Source organism: Sorex araneus, chromosome 1, assembly GCF_027595985.1.
Source record: "Sorex araneus isolate mSorAra2 chromosome 1, mSorAra2.pri, whole genome shotgun sequence".
Lineage (NCBI taxonomy): Eukaryota > Metazoa > Chordata > Mammalia > Eulipotyphla > Soricidae > Sorex > Sorex araneus.
The window spans coordinates 304,810,630-304,835,017 of NC_073302.1; the positions used below are offsets into that span (position 1 = coordinate 304,810,630).

The following is a 24,388-nucleotide window of genomic DNA, read 5'->3' on the forward strand; positions in this document are numbered from 1 at the left end:
AGCATCCCATATGGTCCCCTGAGCACCGCCAGGAGTAATTCCTGAGTGAAGAGCCAGGAGTAACCCCTGTGCATCGCCGGGTGTGACCCAAAAAGCAAAAAAAAAAATAAATAAAATAAAATAAAATAAAATAAAGAAAACACGTTTAAAAAAAAAAAAAAAAGAAGACCATCACCACTCCCAACCTCCTTGGTAACCTCCTTAGCAATGGACTTTTACCTGGAAAGAAGCCCCACGTGGGGCAGGTTGGACAAAGGAAGGGCGCGCGTATGCTGCCTGAACCCATGTGCTACTTGCATCCATGTGGCCAAGCACATGCGGTGCCCAAGCACATGTTTTGCCCACATCCCCCCTCTTGAGATGTGTACTTTCATGCTTTCGTGTCTAGAGCTAGGATGTGTGTAGAGCTCTGTCCACCCTTGGAGAAGCCTGTGTTCTCTCTTGAGTGTGTTATTCTTACTATTCTTTCTCCCACTTATCCCTTCCTCCTTCCCTCAGAAACCTCTAAATAAAATCTGTTTACTTCACTGCTTGTCTGCTCCTGAAATTCTTTGCTGCAAGTGAGACAAGAACCCAGTAACCCTGGGTCCCGGGTGGTAGAGGCGGTTGGGGAGAAAGTGACCGTCTTTCTCCTCCCTGCTTCACCCGTGGGTCCCACTGACATCACTTTCACCCCTAAGAGTGGGATGAAAGATGTATGGAAAGAATGATGGAATAAGTGAGCACAGAAAACCCTAACAAAAGTTTCCTGCTCCATTTCTCCTTGCAGTCCTGTTTCCTGCATAAGCTGGAGTGTCAGCTGGCGTTTGCCACCCTCCTGAGGTGGCTGCTTGCCCACCCATCTTTCCACGGGCTTTCAGGTCCCTCTGTTGCCATCCCCTTGTCGACTTCTGAGCCTCTGACCCCCAAATGCCCTGCCCTTTGTCCCCCTGGACTTTGCGCTGGAGCTTTCTGCTCCCATCCATATTTCTCCTTCGCCTTCAGTTCTGACCTTCCACCCCAGTGTCTGAGACAAAGTTTGAAGACCCACTTGAAGAGAAATAAATTGGCTTATTTTCTCCAAAAACGTTTCTTTTCAGGTTAAAAAAAAAAAGAGAGAGAGAGAGAGAAAGAAAGAAAGAAGGTGGACAGGAAGCCAAGAGGACCCCCAATGTCACTGCATTGACCTTGCTCAGGTTCTGTCATGAATATATTAGTAGTTTGCACTTGAAAAACTTCATTTTCATTTGAAAGAAGGGTGGGCAATGATCAGCATTAAAACACAGAGGTGCCTCTTTAGTACTTCCTTGCTGAGTTTAATCTTTCTGATCTATCCAGAGGTGATAAAAAGGTGGGGATTTTTATCCAACTACTCCAACTACTATTGCATTGCTACCAACTACTATTGCATTGCTACCAATGTCTTCTGTGAAGTTTAGCAATTGTTTTAAGCATATAGCTAGTCCCTCATTGGGTGCCTATTATATTTAGGAGTGTGATTTCTTCCTGCTACGCCTCACTGTCACTGTCATCCCATTGTTCATCCATTTGCTCAAGTGGGCACCAGTAACGTCTCCATTGTGAGACTTGTTGTTACTGTTTTTGGCATATTGAATACATCATTGGTAGCTTGCCAGGCTCTGCCGTGCAGGCAGGGTACTCTTGGTAGCTCGATGAGCTCTCTGAGAGAGACAGAGGAATTGAACCCGGGTAGGCCATGTGCAAGGAAAACGCCCTACCAGCTGTGCAATTGCTCCAGTCCATACATCCAGTAAGGGGTTAATATTAAAGGTCTATGAAGAATTGAAACCGCCAACAATCCAATCACAAAATGGGTATAAAATATAGACACACACGTCTTCAAAGAGGACTAGATTGTGCTCAGACATACAGGAAAATATTCATCATCACAGGCTATCAAAGAAAAGCAAATTAAGACCACAATGAAATGATCCCCTCAAATCTATAAGAATTGTTTCTATTAAAAGAAGCAATGGAAGCTGGGAATGTAGTGCAATAGAAGAACATAGGCCATGCATGCAGCCCTAACGAAGACCTTTAAACAAATAAAATACATTCCTTTTACCAGTCCCTGGTAAACATGCTACATAGACAATAGGAAGTCCAGAGTGTGTATGTGATGAAATTCTCTCTAGTGGAATGTCATCTAGAAAACACTATAGAACTACCCTAGAAAGCTAAAGGCTACCTTATAGTACAGAAGACGTTTGGGTTGTCTATCTGAAGGGTATGAAACTCTAATATCAAAAGTTGCCTCAACCCAAAAACTTACTGCAGCATTATAATTTTGTGGGGGTGGGGTGGTGCTGGGGCCTAATCCAGATACTCACAAATGCAAGGTAAATGCTCTACTGCTGAACTACATTCCTGGCCCTATTAACAATAGTTAAAATATGGAAGCAAGCGAAGTTCCCTTTGCTAGATGACTGGATAGTGGTACTCTTATACAAAGGAGTACTATTCAGCTATAAAATGGGTGAAATTTTGGTACATAAAATAGTATGGCTCATTCCACAGTCTCGCTCCCCCCAAAAAGGAAGTTGGGTGAATAAACAGAAAGTGAAACCACTGACATTAATAACAGAACTAAAGTTACCCGAGAAAGGGGTAACGGTGGAAACGAGGGGAGGAGTGGGGAGATAGTTGCTTAAAAGAAAAAATTAAGAGGGACAGAGCAATAGTGCAGTGGGAGGGGCATTTGCTTTGCATGTGTCCTGTCACTTGATTATTTAAAAAATGGCCTTCTCTAGAGCTGTTACCAACTGGACTCCACGGAACGTCAAAAGACCACGTGGCCACCCACTGATGAGATGGTCAGACTTCTTTTAAAACCCTTAATGAATGGTTTAAGGCTCTTCCTGTTCCTGGAGTGAGCAGATATCATTAGGCTACACTAGCACTCGACAGGGACAAATGGAGACATTGCTGGCGCCCCCTGGAGCAAATCGAAGATCAACAGGAAGACAAGTGATACAAGTGGACTTCTCTGTTTCTGCTAACCTTTTAAAGCCTGAAATCTATGTTGTTGGATACTAGTATGGCTACCCCGGTATTTCTGAGGGAGTTGTTCACTTGAAGGATTGTTTTCCATCCTTTAAGTTTGAGTCTATGTTTGCTCTGACTGTTCAGATGTGTTTCTTATAAGCACCAAAATCATCACGAAAGTGTGTATGTCTGTAGTCTGTATCTAACGGTGCTTCATTCAAAATTTAAAAAAAAAAAAAAAAAACACAGATGAAGTTTCAAAGGCCTGCATTGAGGAATTCCAACATCAGTGTTCTTGGGCTCTCATCTCTTCCTAGCTCTGATTCATTCCAAACATGTGGCCACCCAGGTCAGCCACCTTCCCAAACAGATTGACCAGCAGAGTCCACAGCTGCTCTATTTTCCATGTTTTCCATTTGTGCAGATATCAGTGTTCAGTAGGACATTATAGATTCAGCATGATTTGTCAGCGACATGGGATAGTTTGGAAATAGACAAAAGATGCCGTTTCTGAGGGGGCTAATTTTGCGTTTTCCTTTTATAGAAAATGGACATGGCAGGCTTCTTTAGGGAGTAGCATGACCTACATAAATTCAGTGTGGTGTGATTTTCCTCATATTCCCCAGAGACAGTTGGCTCCCCCACTTCCGCCCCCACACATGAGCTTCCTGCTGCCACAAAAAGGGGGAAAAAATGATCACAGGAGCTTTGAACACAATTTTTGTTGAGCTTGTTTTTTTCCCTCACCTTAGGTGACCAGATCGATAAACAGTCCAGGAGCTGAGAAAAAAAAAAAAAATCAGATGACTGGAATAGAGCCAGAGGCGGTTTCTCCAGCACAGATCAGAGTCCATTCTGGCGTTATAAAATTTAAAATAAATTGCACAGGAGACATTCCTATCTCAAGAAACTGGAAAAGGAACTAGCAGAAATGAAAATGATACTGCTGACTGCTGACCTCGGAAGAAAACTCTTCCCAAAATATAGAGGCAAAGGCAGCCCACTGGACAAAGCTCTGAGTAGTCATAACGACAGGATATTTGTTTTGAGTTTTTTTGGGGAGGTGTGCTTTGGTTTCGTTTTTGACTGTGGGTGCTCAAAGCTAACTTGTGGCTCTGTGCTAAGGGACAGATAAGTCAGGGGACCAGATAAGGTGACCAGGATGGAGCCCAGGTCAGTCGTGAGCAAGGCAAACACTTGGCCTGCTGAAGTATTGCTCTGGCCAGGGTATTTGTCTTAAGGTCATGAATTCACAAATCGAAATGCTGGCAGGACTCATGTTTCTCTAGCAGACTTCAGGGAAAGATTCAGCACACACAGTGGAGTCTAGACACTGAGTCACAGTTTATATACCAAAGAATCATGGGAAATTAGACCTGAAATCCAACTGAGTGACAGAAACATTCTGCTTTATTACCTGTCTATGAGAGGGACTTCCTGAAAAATGAGGGGAGTTCAGGTACACAAGCTTTTTTTCACTCCACCAAATGTAATTTTTTATTATTACTAATCTTTTTGATTTGCGTGTCATCCTTGTGCAGGGGCCATGATCTGTATCATTCCACTTTTAGTATAAGTGCTGCTGAAGCAATAGCACAGCAGATAAGGTGTTTGCCTTGTACATAGGCAACCTGGATTTGATTCCTCCATCCCTCTTGGAGAGCTCAGCAAGCTACCGAGAGTATCCTTCCTGCACGGCAGAGCCTGGCAAGCTACCTGTGGCATATTTGATATGCCAAAAACAGTAACAACAAGTGTCACAATGAAGACATTACTTGGTGCCCACTTGAGCAAATCGATGAATAAGGTGATGACAGTTGCTGCAGTGCTAATCATTTTGATAAGGAACCATGATTTATAAAGTTACCCATAGTTGAGTATCAGGCATGCAATAATCCAGCAGAATCCAAACACCAGTGTCAATTTCTCTCCAGCTGTGTCCCCAGGTTCCTTCCTAATCCCCCAGCCTCCATCCTATATTATGTTCATTTTTTAAATTGGGTTTTTGTGGGCTAGGTCTCCTGCATTCAGCATTGTTGACTGTGGTTGGGATACACAGGTAGCTGTACCACCTTCTACACCACCAATGAACTCAAGGTGCATCTCTCTCTAATACTTTGCATTACCCAGTCTGGGAAATGTATTTCCCCATTCAGTTATCCACTTGCCCCCAAACAAGGCTGAGCTGCTACCATGTTAGGGCGCGTCCTAGAAATCAGCAAATTCCTGAAATTTCAAAGCAGTAGAGGATTTTGAAACTTCTAGTGGAGGGAGAGACATACTTTGGGATGACAACATATAGTTAGAGAGGTGTAAACTTGCACCCCTAAAACACTTGTGACTCCCAAAAACATTTAAAAGAATTCTAGGACAACATATGCTTTGACATTTTTTTTAACCTTACTATGTTCATTTAAACTAAAAATCAAGGATGATCTTATCTGTTCTGGAAGGTATTTCTTCACATCATTCTTCTGCCTTTCAAAAATTTCAAAAGAGACTCTCTTTCACTGCTGGTGGGAATGCCAACTGGTTCAGCCATTTTGGAAAACAATATGGACGATTCTCAAAAAATTAAAAATTGATCTCCCATTTGACCCAGCAATACTAATCCTGGGAATATATCCCGGAGAGACAAAAGGTATAGTAGAAATGACATCTGTGTTTGTATATTCATTGCAGCACTATTTACAATAGCCAAAATCTGGAAAAAACCCAAGAGCCTGAGAACAGATGACTAGTTAAAGAAACTTGGTACATCTACACAATGGAATACTATGCAGCTATTAAAAATATGAAGTCATGAAATTTGCGTACAAGTGGATCAACATGAAAAGTATCATGTTAAGTGAAATCAGTCAGAAAGAGAGAAACAGACATAGAAATATCACACTCATCTGTGGAATATAAAGAAACAGAGTGGGAGACTAACACCCAAGAGTAGTAGAGATAAGAACCAGGAAGTCTGCCCCACAGCTTGGAAACTGGTCTCACATGCTGGGGGAAAATCAGCTGAGATACAGAAGGGACCACCAAGTAGAGGAAGTTGGGAGGACCCACTTGGGTTGAAAGATGCGTGTCGAAAGTAGACTATAGGCTGAACATGATGGCCACTCAATACCTCTATTGCAAATTACAACTCCCAAAACGAGAGAGAACAAAAGGGAATGCCCTGCCACAGAGGCAGGGTGGGGTGGTGGGGGATGGGGTGGGGATGGTGGGAAGGATACTGGGAACATTGGTGGAGGAGAATGGGCACTGGTGGAGGAATAGGTAAAGGATCACTGTATAACAGAAATGCAAACATGAAAGCTCATAAGTTTGTAACTGTACCTCACAGTGATTCACTAATAAAAAATTTTAAAAAATTCTCATCACTATGTGTATTGTTTACACATGTCCACTATTATTTCCTTATAAAGTAAATGAGAATAATCATAAAAACAAGCTCCAGCATGTACTATGTGCTCGCTGTCAGACAGAGCATCAAGCACTGGCCTCTGAACATTGAGTTGCTGCAATAATGGCTCTTAGTGCCATCAACACAGTCTTCAATGGCCTTGGAGGGGACTGTGGTGCAGAAGGGGCTTTCTGAGGCCAGTGCTTTTCCAGAAACCTGAACAGACACTACAGACAGTCACTGGACTAGAAATTTCATCAAGCAGATTCTAGTTCTTTCTCTTTTTTTTTTTTTCCTTATTTTGCTTTTTGGGTCACACCCGGTGATGCACAGGGTGATTCCTGACTCTGCACTCAGGAATTACCCCTGGCGGTGCTCAGGGGACCATATGGGATGCTGGGAATCAAACTTGGGTCGGCCGTGTGCAAGGCAAACACCCTACGACTGAGCTATCACTCCAGCCTCTCTAGTTCTTTCTTTGAGAGACCAAGTAAAAGTCTGTAGATAGTCAGAGCAATAATACACAAGGTAGAGAGAGCCCTTGCCTTGCATGCAGCCTACATGGGTTCAACCCCCCCACGACCCCGTATAGTTTCCTAGCAACATGTCAAGAGTGATTCCTGAGCATGGAGTCAAGGGAAAGACCTGGGTCTGAGCAGGTGTGGTCCCAAAACAAAACAAATAAACAGAACAGCTCTTATGTCTAGAAATGTTTGTTGTTGTTGTTTTCTCATAGAGAGAATCTGCTTTTTTGAGTTCAAATTTGTAAAAGGCGTGTCCTCTTGAATTAGAAAACTAAAATAAACCCCAAATTTATAAGCATTAGAAATATTATGCCCATATTTTCTATATTGGGAAAACAGTCTTCAGGATATGCCATAAAAGTTTGGAAGTTTAATAATGCATGGCATATATGCATCATATCTGATGCTCTATCTCCTTGACAGAAGAGAAGCTCACTTTTTAGTTTTGTTGATATTTAAAACAGAAATTTCTGTATTTCATATGAGCATAGTATAAAGAAATATAGTCTAAATTGCATGCATTTATGAATGTGCATATATATAACAATAATAAATAGGTCTATTCCAAAGAACATGTCTATTTAAATTTTAAATCTAATGTTTTTTTAATGATATTAAGTTGGCACTTGTAGCAATTTTTGTTATGGAAAATAATCTTATGAATATCTGCACAACAGATATTCATCAGACAGTTTAAAATGCTGTTAATAAGCAATTAAAGTTTCTTTGCTTTTCAGACACTGAATTCGTTTACTGAAGATACGTTTATTTCATGTTTTAGAATGTGCATTATAACTATTTCATTCTTATTCCAGGAACTGTGCCAAATATCGTTCACCAAACAGTAAAAATAAGAGGCATATTGTCTTGAAGCAAAATAAAAAAACTTATGCTAAGGCACAAAAAGCAATTTTATAAAAACTGAAGATAACTTTTTTTTATCTTAGCAATTGGAACATCTATTTAATCTCATTAAAGATTTAATTAGTTGAATACAGATAAAATTGTGGGTTTTGACAAAATAGAAAAAATATGGATTTTTGGTTTAAAAGCTAACAGATGCACAAATATAAACAAGTGCTTCAAGAGTTCTGACACATAAATAATTTGAAAAACACAAGCTGACAGAAAATTTTTTATTTGAATACTATTCTCAACTGAATGTTGAAAATGAGTCGTTCAAGAAGAATATTTCAGTGTTGCCATTTTGTGGAAAAATGTACAAAATTCATATTTTAGTGTCTTAAAACAGTGTTAAATATTCATTCATTTTAATTTCATGATAAAAAAACTGGGCCCAGTGTAATGAACCACTATTATTTATTTATTTCAAGTGCAATTTGTTAAATTGCCTCATTGCCTAAAGGCCTCTGAAAATACACATAAATGCAAAAAATACAGGAATTAAATTAAAAATATCAACAGCCTAATTTGTCACTAAAAGAGTAACAGGACAAAACAATGCCACAACAAAAAAAAGAATGTATTCTGCATTTTACATACATTTTATATATTGCATTTTATTTATTCAATTGTGGTAGCCTTCTTACACTATCTGTATTCAACTGAGGTGGGTAAAAGGATTGGCATGAGCTCTAATGTTTCAAATTTTTTTAGGTGTTGTTCTTAAGTAATTTTAATCTACTGGAATAATAAAGATCTTTTCAGCGAAGATCAACAGTACAGCCATTTATGGAGTGTTTCTGATGGACAAAAATATCTGCAGAGCTCTAGACCCAGGTGGCAATGTCAGCCCTGAGTAGCTTTGTGTTTTGCTTTGTTTTTAGTATACTAGCAAAATTCTTTCACTTTTCCCAATATCTGACTTTGAGTTCACTGTGCTTTATTTCAACAGACTGGAAATAAGTGACTTCTACAGAAAGAATCAGGTTTGCCTGAAGATGATATAATGGAAACTTCTTTCCTTGACCAGCTTATCTACTACTCATCTGCCCCAAATATCTCCTCTGCTGGTGATTCCTCACTCTGGGAGAGTCCAATGTCAGCTTCAAAACATAAACAAAGAAGGAAGCCTCAGAAGTAGATTATTCTGCATCACATGACACCCAACGACAGTAGATACAAGGGCCAGTAGGATTGCCCCATAGCTGGAAGCCTGCTTCATGAGCGGAGGGGAGAAGGCAGATGGAATAGAGAAAAGATCACTAAGAAAATGATGGCTGGAGGAATCAGTTGGGATGGGAGATGCATGCCGAAAGTAGATCATGGACCAAACATGACAACCTCTCAGTGTCTGTGTTCCAAGCCATAATGCCCAAAAGTAGAGAGAGAGAGTATATAGGGAATATGGGCTGCTATGGAGGCAGAGGGAGGGTGGGAGGGGGGCGTTTACTGGGGATATTGGTGGTGGGGAATGTGCACTGGTGGAGGGATGGGTGTTTGATCATTGAGTGATAGTAATCCAAACACGAAAGCTTGTTACTATCTCAATATTCAATATATTGAGATATATTATATTCAAAAATATAATATTTAATAATATTTTTTAAGATGTAGAGTATTCTGGAATATATCATATATGATAAATGTATATTTATTTATTTCTCCAGGAGGAGTAAGCAGAGAACCCGCCAAGCTCAATGCCAAAAAACCAGAGATAAAGCTATCCATAGAAAATCTGTCCTGTTTTTCCAGTTCTCCAACTTGCTTCTCTCAGATCCAATCCCAAATAAGACTAATCACTTAAATTTTTTTTTCTTTAAGCATGAAAGGTCACACTGCTATTAAGAAATCCTAATATAACTATCCCTTTAAAACAATTTTGACAGCACCCGAGTTCCTGGTGATAATTACCTCATTAGTGGAGGTCCTGAACTAGGAAACTGCTTGGAAAACTGGCTAGGTCTATATACAAAAACCTGCTTCCCGTGGAAGGCATAAAGAAAAATAAATGTCACTGTGATCTCAAATGTGACATGTGACCCAGTGGATAACACAGATGAGAGTTCCTTCAGAATCATGGAAGCTCAGAGTGTGGAGAAGTCTTCTGAGGACACTGAATTTATTCTAGGTTCAAATGCTCTCTACAACATCTCGACCAGCAGCCATATAGCCTGTACTGGATTCTAGAAACTAATGAACATCACCCCAAAATTAGATTTCCTGCAGCTCTCTCAGATGTACTGTGGCCTATAAGTAACACCACACATCTTGCTACTCTTCCGCCACACCAAATCTCATGGCACACAGAATGGCTTATTTTAATCTCCATCCATGCTTTGTGCCTTGTTTACCTGCTTATCTTCACATGTACCCAGATATCAAGTTGTCCTGCCTCCTACTTTCCTGTTTGATTTCCTTCTAGGACCCAGATGACTGTATATATATATATATATATATATATATATATATATATATATATATATATAATCACTCCTCACTTAAAGACCAGAGGAAAAGCTTCTTCTGTTGTGTTTATCCTGAGTAAACATCATAGTGTGTAGTTAAACACATCCAGATAGTATAACTCGATACACTAAGCTACATGATATCTTCTATTATGGACTGAAAAGTCACTATATGATATATTTTTCTATTTCTTATGTTAAGTCTTTGAATGTTCATAGTCACATCTTCCACTTAACCAGTCATGACTTTATAGTGTCTGTAAATATTTAGAGAACCAAAGAATGGAAGGAACTGACACCCAGTTAGTTTTCTGCTCTAGCCTCTCTGTTATGCTCAGACCCTCTAGCATGTTCACACCAGTACCCAAACTGCAACAACAGTCACTGTCACACAAACTCTGTGGATACCAGTTGTATCTCCTGGATCTAGGCCCCTCTCCCCATCCAACTACATTCATGGAACAGCTTCTAAGTAAGTGGAAGGATCTCTTCCAGCTTGATTGTAGATCCAGATTTAGTGCATCGGTTTTTGAATGATTCACCCTGAGAGGTTCTATAAGATAGGTATGGCCATTCCCTTCCTTGGTTACAATTATTATTTTCTTTCTTTCTTTTTTCTTTTTTACTTTTTGGGACACACACAGCAATGCTCAGAGGTTATTTCTGGCTCTGCAATCAGGAATTGCTCCTGGCAGTACTCAGGGGACTATATATGATGCCGAGGATCAAACCCAGGTCAGCCTCATGCAAGGCAAACACCCTATCTGCTGCACTATTGCTCCAGTCCCTTCTCATTTTCTGCAAATAAAAAATTAAACACCCAAGTGCTTCCAGGTTTTTGTGTTTTTTTTAGGCAGTGAAGATCCCAAGCAGAGCTTTTGTGAGGTGATTCTCAGAGATACCCAGCTTGCTAGCTGTGAGGTGCAATGCCAGGACCCCAGGGTACATGACTTTGGGATTCTGAAGTGCTGGGAACCTGCAATGGTGAATTGGAGACCAGGTAGTGTGGGAATACAACTGAGGTACTGCACATGCAACACCTGTGACCCTGTGAAATATTCCCTGATCCCAGCTGATATTCTAAAAAAACAAAACAAAACAAAACAAAAAACCTTCACACTTCTTTTTACCTGGGTCCTTCCTTTATTCAAATTCCATGATTAAAAACACTTTCTTGGGACTGGAGGAACAGTCCAGCCAGTAGAGCATTTACCTTGTACGTGGCCAATCTGGGTTCTATCCCAGGCATCCCATATGGTCCCTTGAGCTCCACCCAAGCAATGTCCAGTGATACTCAGCCATCTAGACTGGGCAGTTCAACACGCAGGCCCAGTGATGTGGTATAACAAATGTCCCACGGTGCTGGGGGCAGTCAGGGCCACAGCCAATGTTTGGGACCCTCAAGTGTTACTTCTGGGTGAGCTGGGGAAGCCAAGCCACCCGGTGGGGACCCCATATGTGTTCTAGCTCTCTGAGGTATCTCCTCAGCCCCTACCCCAAAAGTCTTTTACCCACCTTTCTGAATTGCATGGAATGCTTTGGCTAGGGAATTTTTCTAACAGCCACTGTATTTTCTTTCTTGTTGAACTGGTCATATTGCATTCTATTTGCTTGCTTAATTATCCTTCGCTACTAATTTGGGACTGTAAGCATTCTGAAGTCAGAGAGCATATCTGTCTTGTTCATTACTGGGCCTCCGGGGCCCAGTGCAGAGTAAATATTCAATTTGGTCTGAATTGTTCCAAGAAAGAAGGAATTCAACCCTAAATCTCTCAGGACGCCACCTTCATCTTAGATTGGACATTTTGATGTAGTGACAAAAGCCGACTCTATTTGTCTAGGGTCTCTTACATTAGGCAGCAGTTGTTGATGAAATCCACAGAATAAAATTAGGTAGCTGCTGAGTCTTTTATGTTGTCTTTTTGGGCATATGGGGCTTGTCTAGGGTTGACTCCTATCTATGCAGTCAGGGATCACTGTTTACAAGAATCATTGAAGCATATGGGATGCTGGGGATAGAACCCTGGTTGCATAAAGGCAAGTAAGTGCCTTACCCACCGGGTGGCTTACCCATGATGGCTTCAGCCCATTGCTCAGATTTTCTGACCATTAGTTAATTTAGCAATTCTGTACTGAGGGTCCAGGCATTCACTCCAGCAAGAGAATTTGAGCACAATAAATAAGGGAACCTGTTTCTTAGCTGACACCTGCATCTTAGGGATACAATCAAGACAGACTTGCACATCAACTAAAAAAATAATAATAATAATAATTTCTGACAGAAATTGGTGTTATAAGCAAATTTTAGCAGGTCATAGGAACCTAGAGTCACTGTCACTGTCACCCCATTGCTCATTGATTTGTTCGAGCGGGCACCAGTAACGTCTCTCATTGAGAGACTTATTATTACTGTTTTTGGCATATCCAATACACCACGGGTAGCTTGCCAGGCTATTCCGTGTGGGAGAGATACTCTTGGTAGCTTGCCGGGCTCTCTGAGAGGGGCAGAGGAATTGAACACAGGTCGGCCGCGTGAAAGGCAAACGCCCTCCCACTGTGCTATCGCTCCAGTACCTGGGCAATATTATAGGCTGATAGATAGGAGGACAGGAAAGGTTTGTTCTTATCATGGAAGACTTTGGGTTGAAGCGAGCAGATGTATCCAGAGGAAACAGTTTTCCTAGAAGAGGTCCTAGGTGGGTTGAGGTTCAGTGACTCCAGAGACTGTAGAGACAAAGATTAGAATGCTTGAGGCCTACAGCCGGGGCAAGATTCCATGCCAGCCTACAAGGGTGCCAGTGATTTTATCCTGAGTTGAATGGGAAACCCTCAGAGCAGAAGCAATGCTCCCACCCAACTAACATTCACCTTCAGAGTCCAACATATCTCCAAATTAATCCAGTGATTCGGAGGCATACAGATTTGATACTCCTCCTGTTTAGTAACTCACAAATCATTATAATTAGGAGTCTAGTGAAAACCACTGCAAGCCACCCCCCAGCCCCTCCCTTTCCCTTCTTTCTTTTCTTTTATTCAGGAAGCTCCAAAGTAACTAGCCCTGGGGGGAGATAAAGTGATAAATAACCTCATTCAGCTCAAAGAAACAACAAAAATCCCCAGCTGAATGGTTCATTGCAAAGGCAAAATGGTCATTGTTTGGAGGAAGAGGCCTCCTCTCTTTAGCTCCCAGGCCATGACTAATGATTTTCCTCCAAAGCTCCCACTTTTAAAAGAATGAATAAGCCCCCAAGGTCTCTGAGAGATAAGTATTACTTTCCTCCTGGTAGCACAGCTAGTTGACTAAGAGGGAAAAAGAAACTGGACAATAATTCAGAGCCAAGTCCTATAAATGCAAGAGTAGATACTGCCCTTCCGGGCCCGGAAAATGTTGGGTATCCAAATTACTTTTATGCCGGTTTCCATACAGCCTGCCTCGTAAGTAAACCCACTCAACCAGAGTGGCCTTGCTTTAGATATTCTCCACATCAGCATAACAGCATCTGTGCATTTTCCCAAAGGCAACTGTCTTGGGGACCTGACCCACAGCCCAAAGCCACCTGTGGAATCCAGTGATCAGTGGCCACTGTGGACAAATCACCGCTGTACCAGATTCAGTATTTCTTTGCATAGTCGGATATTTCAGAGACAACTTTCAAGCAACAACAAACGGCCACAAAATAATGAGTTGCCTTTTTGAAGCCAAAGAGCATATCGGATGTGCTAATGTGAGATTCAATGTATTGCTTTCGTTCTCTCATCTCTATTAGGAAAAAAATGTCATGGGTTAATATATTTGTGCCCCACTGAGAATTCAAGAGGAAACAAAATGCTTAGCATCTGCAATGAGGCCATGCATTAATGTGGGAAGGTCATGACGTATAATAGATATGGCAAAATTATTTTCCCCGCTAGCCAAAGGGGACTCAACTCAACAATGGGCCGGGCTTTGAGAGTATTTATTTGAGATGTGAAAAGGAAATAGAACTAGAATATTATGGTTGAGGGAAACCATAAATAAGATTTTCCCACAAAGGATTAGAGAGCAAAACTACTCTTCTCACAAGCTGTATCATCTCTGAGTTCAAGGACTGGGTTGCAGAAAAAGTCTGCAATCGTTTTGTGATGGCGGTAGAATGTATTATACAAGTTCCATTTTAGAAATGGATTTTAGTTCTTGGGAGAAATAATAAGATAACATGAGCTAGACATTGGGATTAGAGGCGTTTATAAAAACTTATTGAAAGACAAAACACCAAAAGATGCACATTTCCACATATTTTATTCATCAAGTAAGTATGAAACATTTAAAAAAGTATGTTTACTGATAATTTTAGTCCCAAATATCTTTTTGGAAAAATAACATTTGATTTGAAATTTTTGCATTGGCCAATAAAAATAAGCACCTTTAACATTCTGAATCATACTGGAAATATAACACTTAAAATTTAATTTGGAAATGCGTCTTGCACATTATTTAATTTCACAATGAAAAATATTATGAATTTAAACTCTTATTTTCTAAGATTTTGTGAGTCAATTTTGTTGTTGCTGTTGTTTTATTTGGGGGCCACACCTGACAGTGCTCAGGGTTTGTTCCTGGCTCTGTGCTCAGGGATCACTGTCGGCAGTACTCAGGGGGCCATCTGCAATACTGGGGGTCAGACCAGGGCTGACTACGTACTCGCTAGTGTCTTAACCCCTGTACTTTCTCTCCAGTTATTCCATGCTGAATTTTTATTATATTTTACAGTCTGTTGCAGTAGGGTGAAAATGCCAGACTGAAAGTTCCTAACTCCCCACGAAGAGTTTTGTATTTATTTTTCACCCCTCACGGTTATGAATGCAGTCCAGCTCTATCTGGCAGAGATGTCTTAGAAATATATGTTTTTAAGTAAATACAGATCAAATTTCAATAACTCTGATAATACAAAATTCAAAAACAACTTATGATCATATAGGAGCATAATTAGCAAAATCGCACATTTAAAAGTCTCTATGCTTATGCGCAACTGCTATATTTTATGATGTAGTGGATCTAATTTCCCAATTTGTTGAAGAATTTTCCCATTTGCTGCCTGATTTCAAAAACTCCATCCATTATCACAGTCCTGTGCTCGTCCAATGCTTACCCGTGTATTGTTTATGGTGAAGAGATAGCAATTAAACACACTTGTTTCCATAATAATCTTGTTCATAGAAATTGGAATTTAAAAGATGTTAAATTATAACAACTTTCTTAGAAATACTGAGATTCTTATGAGATTTCTTACTGGAATTGTGTATTTTCATATTTGTAGCCAGTGTTCGGCTCTTCCCACACCCTAAGAAGATCTGACACCCTTCTGAGTAATGCCATATAAGGGCACTACCAAGGTATCAATGCTCATTACACACTTTTTTTTTTTCTTTTTGGGTCACACCCAGCGATGCTGAGGGGTTATTCCTGGTTCAGCACTCAGGAATAACTCCTGGCGGTGCTTGGGGGAATATATGGGATGCTGGGGATACAACCCAGATCAGCCGCGTGCAAGGCAAATGCCCGACCACTGTTTCATCGCTCTGGCGTGACTCATTACACATTTAATAAGTGTTTTCAGCATTAAGACAGGATCTCTTTCCTCTTTGACGAAGTATGTTTCTAAAACCTAGAACATTATAGTGTGTGAAGACCATCAATCCAAAAGACATTTTCAACGGGATCACCCACATTGCTCATGAGTGAGTGGTGCCCCTGTACAAGCTGATTCGATATCTCTTCCACAAGCGCATCCGAGATCAAAGGGGCAGGATGATGTCAGTTCAGTGTTTGCACAGTCCAAGGACAGAGGAGCTAAGAGTAGTGATGAGGGGACTCAGAGATATATAGAGGTCTTGGAATATTAAAAAGTGATTGAGATTCCCACCCTTCCTGACAGCAGTCTAAGCCCAGATCCAATTTGAAGTAGAATTATGAGTAGACGTGAATGGCATTAAATAATTCACATGGTCAGGAAAAACAAGGACGCTGGGAAAAGGGACTGAAGAGGCACAAGTTGACTGGTAGCATGTGGATTACGATCGATGCATTTTTTATTCTTAATACGACCTTAGAGACATTTATTTAAATAAATGAGATCTGTTCTTTCAATAATGATGAAAATAGGTGGGTGATTATTATTAAATAATACAAAGAAGGAAATGGTAAAAAGAAAAACACGTTAAATATTTTTTTTTCAATTCCTAAGCCAGCAAGCAGGTAGTTTTATGTGACATTAATATAATCACAGAGTCATCAGCTGAGATACATTTCCTTCGTCAGATTCGGTTAAATTCCAGTGACCTGAAATTTTTCAAATTCCCCTCCAATAATACAAGCAATCGTTTTTCCTCTAATGGGAATATGCACATTTGTTAAATTTTCCTCGATTGAAATATTCTTAGCCATGTACTTCAATGTACAATTAAAAGTAGTCAGGAAAGAAACAATAACTCACACTTTATTTTTACATTAGATTTTGCCACAGGGGCTGACAGAGGAGGTTAAAAGAGTAATAGAACAAGGCCTATCACTCATTCCTAAGGAAAACAAGGCTAATCAGAGATCAAAGCCTAGAAAATATAAAAAGACTACCTGATTAATGTATATCTTCTCGGTATAATCTGAAGGACATTAAAGTGCCTGATACATTCCTCCTATCTCCTTCTGTAAATCTAGATCCATTTAGGTATATTATTCTTAAGACAATTTCATGAGCCAAAAAAATGATGGAGTTGCTTCCCTTATGTGCAATTTCCCGTACGTTGTTAATGACCGATGTATTATAATTATTTATTACAAATAGATTGAAGGTGTTGGTGTAGTTTAACTCACAGTAATCTCATACTTTCAAACTGTACTGGAAACTGGAGGTCTTCCCAGTGCTGACGGTGCACATACTGGCTTTCTGGAGTACTACATTCCTCAGGAGTACTTTTCTTTATGTTTAGTACTTTAAAAAGTGAAGGGACCATCTGCTCTTGCCTCATAGTTGTTTACATTGTTTAGAACCTCAGGTCATAATGAGAATAACTCTGCTGTATTCCCATAGAGTTACTTTATGTATAAATAATTAGTGATGCAGCCCTTTCTTTTAGGACACAAAGGATAACAATGAACAAAAAAGAGCTGGTTTCTCGGACAGATACACAGTTCAGAGCTCTCCAAGTTCTCTAGTGTAGTAACAGAAAAGTTGGCACTCTTTAATACCTCTGCATCATAAATATGCATATACTACACATGGCAAATTCTCTATTATTAATTTATAATAAATAATGCTGGATAAATACTTGCCCTTATTGACTTTCTACTTAATCTTTTTTTCAGGAACAGATTAATACAGGGGACAGACAAAGGTGAAAAGACAGAGAATGGAGACATGGTAATAATTAGCATGACTTTGAACTCATTTGTGAAAAAAAAATTACTTAAAAATATAGCTTTAAAAATGTACAGTTTTAGAGAACTGAGAATAATATGGAATAAGGCACTGGCTTTGCAGACAGCTGATTCCGGCACTATATATATATGTCTCTCCCAGTACTGCCAGAGGTCTAGTCCCCTCTGAAACTCTCCTACCCCACGCCCCCAAACCTCCAGTTTCATAGAAGTTTTATAGGCTGTACCTTTGTCTTTAACAGCTAAGTAATGTAAAGTATCACTGTATCACTGTCATCCCGTTGCTCATTGATTTGCTCGAGAGGGCACCAGTAATGTCTCCATTGTGAGACTTGTTACTGTTTTTGGCATATCGAATACACCACGGGCAGGTTGCCAGACTCTATTGTGTGGGCGAGATACTCTCGGTAGTTTGCTGGGCTCTCTGAGAGGAGCGGGGGAATCAAACCTAGGTCGGCCTCCTGCAAGGCAAACGCCCTATTGCTGTGCTATTGCTCCAGCTCAAATAATGTAAAGTGGCAAAATTAATAATGGAATGTATAAAATATTCATTTATATCCAACATTAAATACATGATTGTACTTTTTACCCATGAAGATTCAGAATTACATGGAAATGAGTGAATTTCTCATGTATTAGTACATTTTCTAAGAGAGCATCTATGGACAGAAATATTTATCAGTTTTCCAAAGAGCCTATTTTCTAAGAATTGCATAAATTGTTGCCTTAGAACAAGTAGAATAAATATGATGCATTTAATAAAACACTAATTTCACGAACTGCTGAATTGTTTTAACGTTTGTTTAAAACTAAGGTGTGTGCAAATACACCAGCTATATGAGACTCAGTTCTTAAAACATCTGTCTCTTCTTTTCAAAGGATGGTAAATGGCAAGGGAACACAGAATTTAATAAAGGTTGTTATAAATATTCAAACTATTAGAAAAATAGACTGAGTAAAGCCAGGGCTGAACATGTATTGTGTGAATACTACTCAGTGAGAATTTGTAAGGTGATCCCAACGATGCCACAGTAGTGTTTGATTCTAAGATTTGGAATAACAATGGGTTTGATTAGATCGTGTTGTTTTTGAAGAGCTCCTGCATAGCTCTAAGGGTGAGCACCTGCCTTGGCGGCGTTGAATAAATAGAAAATACCACGCAAATTAAGAATGTGATGGGGAGTGGCTTATTCCACTGGGTTGGTTCTTGGTTATGTTCCCTTTAAGCCAATCAGTGAAATGATTATTCATATTCTTAACAGGTCCACACTTGACATGCTCTGCTTATATTAATATGGGAAAATTATACCATATTTCTGCACTCCATTAACTATGATTTAAAATTTCCCTGAATATTTTGTTTTGTTTTAGGGCCAATACCTGTGGTGCTCAGGGCTTACTCCTGGCTCTGTGCTTAGGGGTCCCTCCTGATGGGGCCTTAGACACCATATGTGGTGCCAGGGATCAAACCTTAGTCAGCCACATGCAAGGCAAGTGTCCTACCCCCTGTACTATTCCTCTGTCCTCACCATAAATATTTTAAAGAGACATACATTTAAGAAACAAGTTAAACTAGTGGACTACCTGGACAGTAGAAGAGAGTTGAGAGGGAGTCATATATGATGTTTAAGGCTTCATCATTCCTGGTAATCATAAAAAACTTGTTTATGTTCAGGAGATTGATATCAGACTCATTAGTTGTTGGGGATGGGCCTATGCACCCCCTGCCTCTGTCCCTGTAAACAGGGACTGGGTGCGAGCAGGCCTAGGCACTCTCTACCTTAGTTCCTGTAAACAGGAACGAGTATGGAGAGAAGTGGCGTAAGGTGACAGCCGAAGGTGGCTACCTGCCTTGAGAGAACAGCTGAAGGGCCACCTTGCTCTGGCAGCTGGACTCAAGAGGAGGCTGAAAGGAGGATTGACTCACGTCCACCTTGGCCATGCTCAAGGCCACATCTGCTTTCCCATGTTCCTCAAGGCTGAGATAAGGAACCGAAATATAAGAAGGAACCAAAAAACAAGTAATATCGGCAAAAATAAAGTTGCTTGCACAGCTTGATTAATAATGGTTATGCTGATCATTGCTAAAATAAGACTATATAAAACAGCTTGGATTTCAATAAACTTGCAGTATGGCGTATATTGCATGCAGTCCTCCCTAGTCCACTCAACTCTCATTCCCTCTCTCTGGCCAAGGTTCAAGTTGGCCTCATGGGACATGGCAATTAGTGAAAAAGAATGAGAGAATAGCTAAAATACCTCATTGGTTAAATGCAGTATCCCTATCTCTAAACCACTCCTCTCTGTCACAAAGAGGTTATCTATTTTAATTAAAGCATCAAAGACATTTCATTGTGATTATAGAACCCATTTTACCATTTCTAATGTAGCCTAGCACAATAAGTATCATTCAAAAATGGAACTGGAATCCTTCTACAGAAGGGTTTAACATCTACCGTTATGGACAGCTTCAAATAATGGGTCTTACTAGCAATGACTGCATAAGACCTCTATCAAGAACTAAAGTCTGAACATGATTTTTAAAGGACAGCATTTTTACATGCATGTTTAAATAGGCTACTGTATCACAATCTAGTATACCTCGTAATGACCTATATTTAATTATTCTAATACTTGTTTAAAGATTTATTTCATACTGATTATATCTTTGGCCAACCAACAACTCCATTTGGTTACCTTAAAATTCTTTAGTTCAAGGGTTTTCTAAAACATATTTCATTAAATAGTGCCCCAAAGGTTTAAACTGGGTAGATGAGTACACAAAAAGATAAAAAGTAGGTCACAAGCAGAAAGGATAGTTTTCTCTGTGTATTAGTTCTCTCTATAAGCTAATTAAAGAATTTTACTGTTTTATTCTAAATTCTTACATAGATAATACCTAAAGAGGTCAATTTATCTGCCCCAAGTCAGATATTCAGATAGCAGAAGCACTTTCTCTTGTTACCAAATCAGTTAACATTGGATCCATTTACTTAAAAAAATCCATTTCCAAAAGTCCTTGCTAATCTTTTTGACAGTAGTTTTATATATTAAACATATAATCACCTAATACTGGAGCCAAAGCTATATTTTATAATTATTGCCATTGGTATCTATGAATTTACAGGGTAACCTTTCAAATCTATAGTCCTGGGTTGGTTTATGAAATTCAGGAGAGGAATGAAGAGAAAAGATGGAGCCACTTCAGTCCCCCTTTCACTCCCCAACACCTGTGAGAGTCTCTCAATACACACTTCCTGGTTTGGTTTAGACTTTCCTGGTCCTCCTGATCTCCCAGGCCATGCTAGAAGATGCTCATTTGTATAAGCAACTCAAATATTTCATGGGTCTTCGTTGATTCTATGAAATTGATTCTTAGCGTCAAGATGGAAATGAATATCAAGGTGCCTATTTTAAAGAAAAAAGTGTTTAAAATAGAATACATTAAAAAATACAGTTCGCTGCCTGATTATCAATATTTTTATAGTTATGATGCTCAATTGTTTAAATTTGGTAAATTCAATAATATACTACAACAAGTTGGTGCACCCCATAGGGTGTTTTAATGTGCTTCTCTGGCCCTGTAAAGCTCCTGAATATATGCACTCTTCTTAAAACAGGCAAGGAGGTACCTCTTTTTAGAGATATAGAAAGGGGGTGGATGAGATTAATATTAAGTCCCTGATCAAGCAGTTAAGCAGGAAAACTACCTCTGTTTCAATGTCACCTTGTAAAATGCAGAACATTCATGAGAGGTAGAGAGGAACACCTAATTTCTGAATCCCTATGTACACTAAAGGAGCTGGGCCCCAAGGCAGAGAGTCCTTAATGGAACACAGCTGAAATTCACATGTATCCATGCATTTCGTGTTTGGGTAAATCTTACATTTATTGGGTTTAAAAGCATGAATTTTAGAAGCCTAATTTGGAATCTTGGGTGACCAGTGAGATGAGCAGGGCCCAGACTGTGTGTTTAATTAATTAATTAACTAGGAGTTAGTAGGTAAAACATGAAATTTTTCTCTAAAAATCACTAAGTAAAAAAAAGTAAGTAAAAAAATTAAAATTATTATGTTGATAACATGTCAACCAAAACATATGCACCAAGGGCTTTGGAGAGACACTTCAGAGAATGACAACACGTCCTGTGTATATAAGCCCTGAGTTCAATCCTTAGTACTAGACATTGTCCCAGCATCTCTGGGCTGGAACTGGATAGATACAGATGGTAGGAAACTCACCTCACATGTGGCTGTCCTGGGTTCAATCTCCAGCACTCCATATTATATAGAGTCCCACCAAGAATAAGCCCTGTGCACAGCTAGGTATGGTTCAAAAACAAAACCAAAAATTCAAGAATCTCTAGGGAGGTACTGCTTCAAAATAAAGCATTAAAGTTCCTAACAACCACAATACAATTAATTCTATGGTACATTGTAGGATATCATTGGTTTGTCCTTTCTCCCTTGCCACAGAGTTTGGGCTTATCTGGTAATAATCTCTAAATAATTCTAGACTACATTGGTATGTCCTGCTCCCCTTGCCACTAGGAGCTTAGGTATATCAGTCACGCCAATCAAGGTGTTCCCAAGCCACTCCCATTCCTTTGTCTATCCATAATCATTTCTATGCTTCCTTCCTCAACCAGTTAATTAGCTCTTCCCCTAATCAGACTCTGTTAATTAGTAAGGTCAGACCTTGCTAGGACAGTGAACTTGTATTGTAAATTAATATTGCCTTTCTCCTCTCCTTATGTCTTTTGAATAGTTTATTTTAAAACAATGTCCTTTTTGTATGGACAAAGAAAGACAGTTGTTAATATGCTTTGGTAACATGGGATTTAATTGGCTTCAAATATTATTCACTCCCGGGCATCTGCTTTCTCAACTTAAGCCTCAGCTGCCCTTACTTCCTAGCACCCCCAAAAGCAGGGTCCTGAGGAGGAATGGGATGAACCCAGGGAAAGTGGTGAGTTATGTGCTTCCCTGCATTCAAGATGGGCCTGGCCAAAGTGCCTAATGCTTAACTATATGTTAAGAGCTTGGTCATGGACATGTCATATCATGATCCAAAAGCAGCAACGAGACTAGGACCCTGCTAGGGATAGGAATGACTAATCTGGCCTGAGCACTGTAGTCTGAGATCGAGATGACCCCAGGAGAGCAATTCTATAAGCTTAATGCATCTCTTGCTATATCCATACAAAATGATTAATATTGTGAATACTTATATGTTAGTTGGACAAGGAGAGGAGAGACACACCCATGGGATTCTGCTCTTGGGTGGGTCATCCTGCTGAAAGAGAATCTGTCCTAGAAGAAGCATCCCCTGAGGGAAAGAACTTTACACCTATTGATTGTGACCACACCTATGTGTACGCCCCAACCCCTCAAGCTGGGGGATTTAACTAGGCTGAAAGAGTGGGTTGGGGTTGAGTCCCAAGACCAATCCCAGTGCCAAATCTGGAGAAGCTAGTTCGAGATCCAGATCCAGAGGAGAAATAATGAAGTAACATGAGGGAGGAAGAAGCAGGAGGAGAATCAGAGGAGAATAAAGATGGGAATGGAATAAACTGCAACTGAGACCAACCAGCCTGGCTCCGTTCCTTCCTTCGCCTGCCTCATCATAACCATAAACCTCCCCGGGGGTGGGGGAAGCGGCTGGAGACTACTGAACTTGGGTGGCGGGAGAGACAGCGCCGCTGCCCTGTGCCCTGTGCCCGGTGCTGTGTCCCCCTCTCTTTTTTCTTTTTTGTGTTTTTACACAGTACATCCTATTTGAATGTAGATGACAGATTCTACAGGTTATTTGTGATTTGATATATAACTGTCTTTTGCGTAAAATTATAGAACACTACATGAAAACACAACCTTAAACAGGATTTAAAGTTCATCCCTTTAGTCAGTAATAAATGTGGACTATTTTCAATTATAGATAGCTTTATGAAAAAAAATTAAGGTAGGTTATATCTTTAGAAGACTATAGACATAGGAATTCGGAATAAGGTTTGGCAAATCGTATATTCCATATGAAAGAAATTTAATATCAACAGTAAGAGACTGAATGAGAACAACTGATTCAAAAACTATCAGCTAATTATTACTCTGATACCTTAATGGTAATTAGAGTCAATAAATTAATTCTGCATCTGAGTGGAAAATTATAGAACAATGAAAATTCAATCAACATGAAGATGTTATAAATTACAAAGAATAAATCTAGTCATGCTTTTTCATGCTTCTTTGTTAAAGCACAGAGCTGGTATTCCTCTAATTAATAAAATGTTTGTTCTTGTTAAATTCAAGCTCTCACAATAATTAATTCATAACTTAGATGGCATAAAATTAATTATATAGATTTGTTATGCCAGTAAACATTTTAGGGTACATTTCTTTGATAACTGAAGCTAAGAAGTTTGTCAGAAACTTCTATAAAAGTCTCAACAAACACATACATTAAAATAACATATTTGTATATACCTATATACATCTAATTCTATATATGCCTAATCATCCCTGTTTTGAAGAGCTTAATTCTTCTGTTTCATGGATAAGGAGTATTATTACTCTGTAATGCACTCTCTCCCTCTCTCCCTTTTCCTCTCTCTCATTCTTCCACAGTTCCTAGGAATCAAGCATGGGTCTATGTATACAGCCATGCATTTTGATACTCAACTGAATTCGAAACCTGCACTATA

General features: G+C 39.6%; 1 pseudogene; it reads right to left on the bottom strand.

Moving 5' to 3' along the window:
• Window positions 1-4,481: 4,481 nt before the first annotated feature.
• Window positions 4,482-4,582, bottom strand: LOC129401426 (U6 spliceosomal RNA; annotated as a pseudogene).
• Between the last annotated feature and the right edge of the window lie 19,806 nt (window positions 4,583-24,388).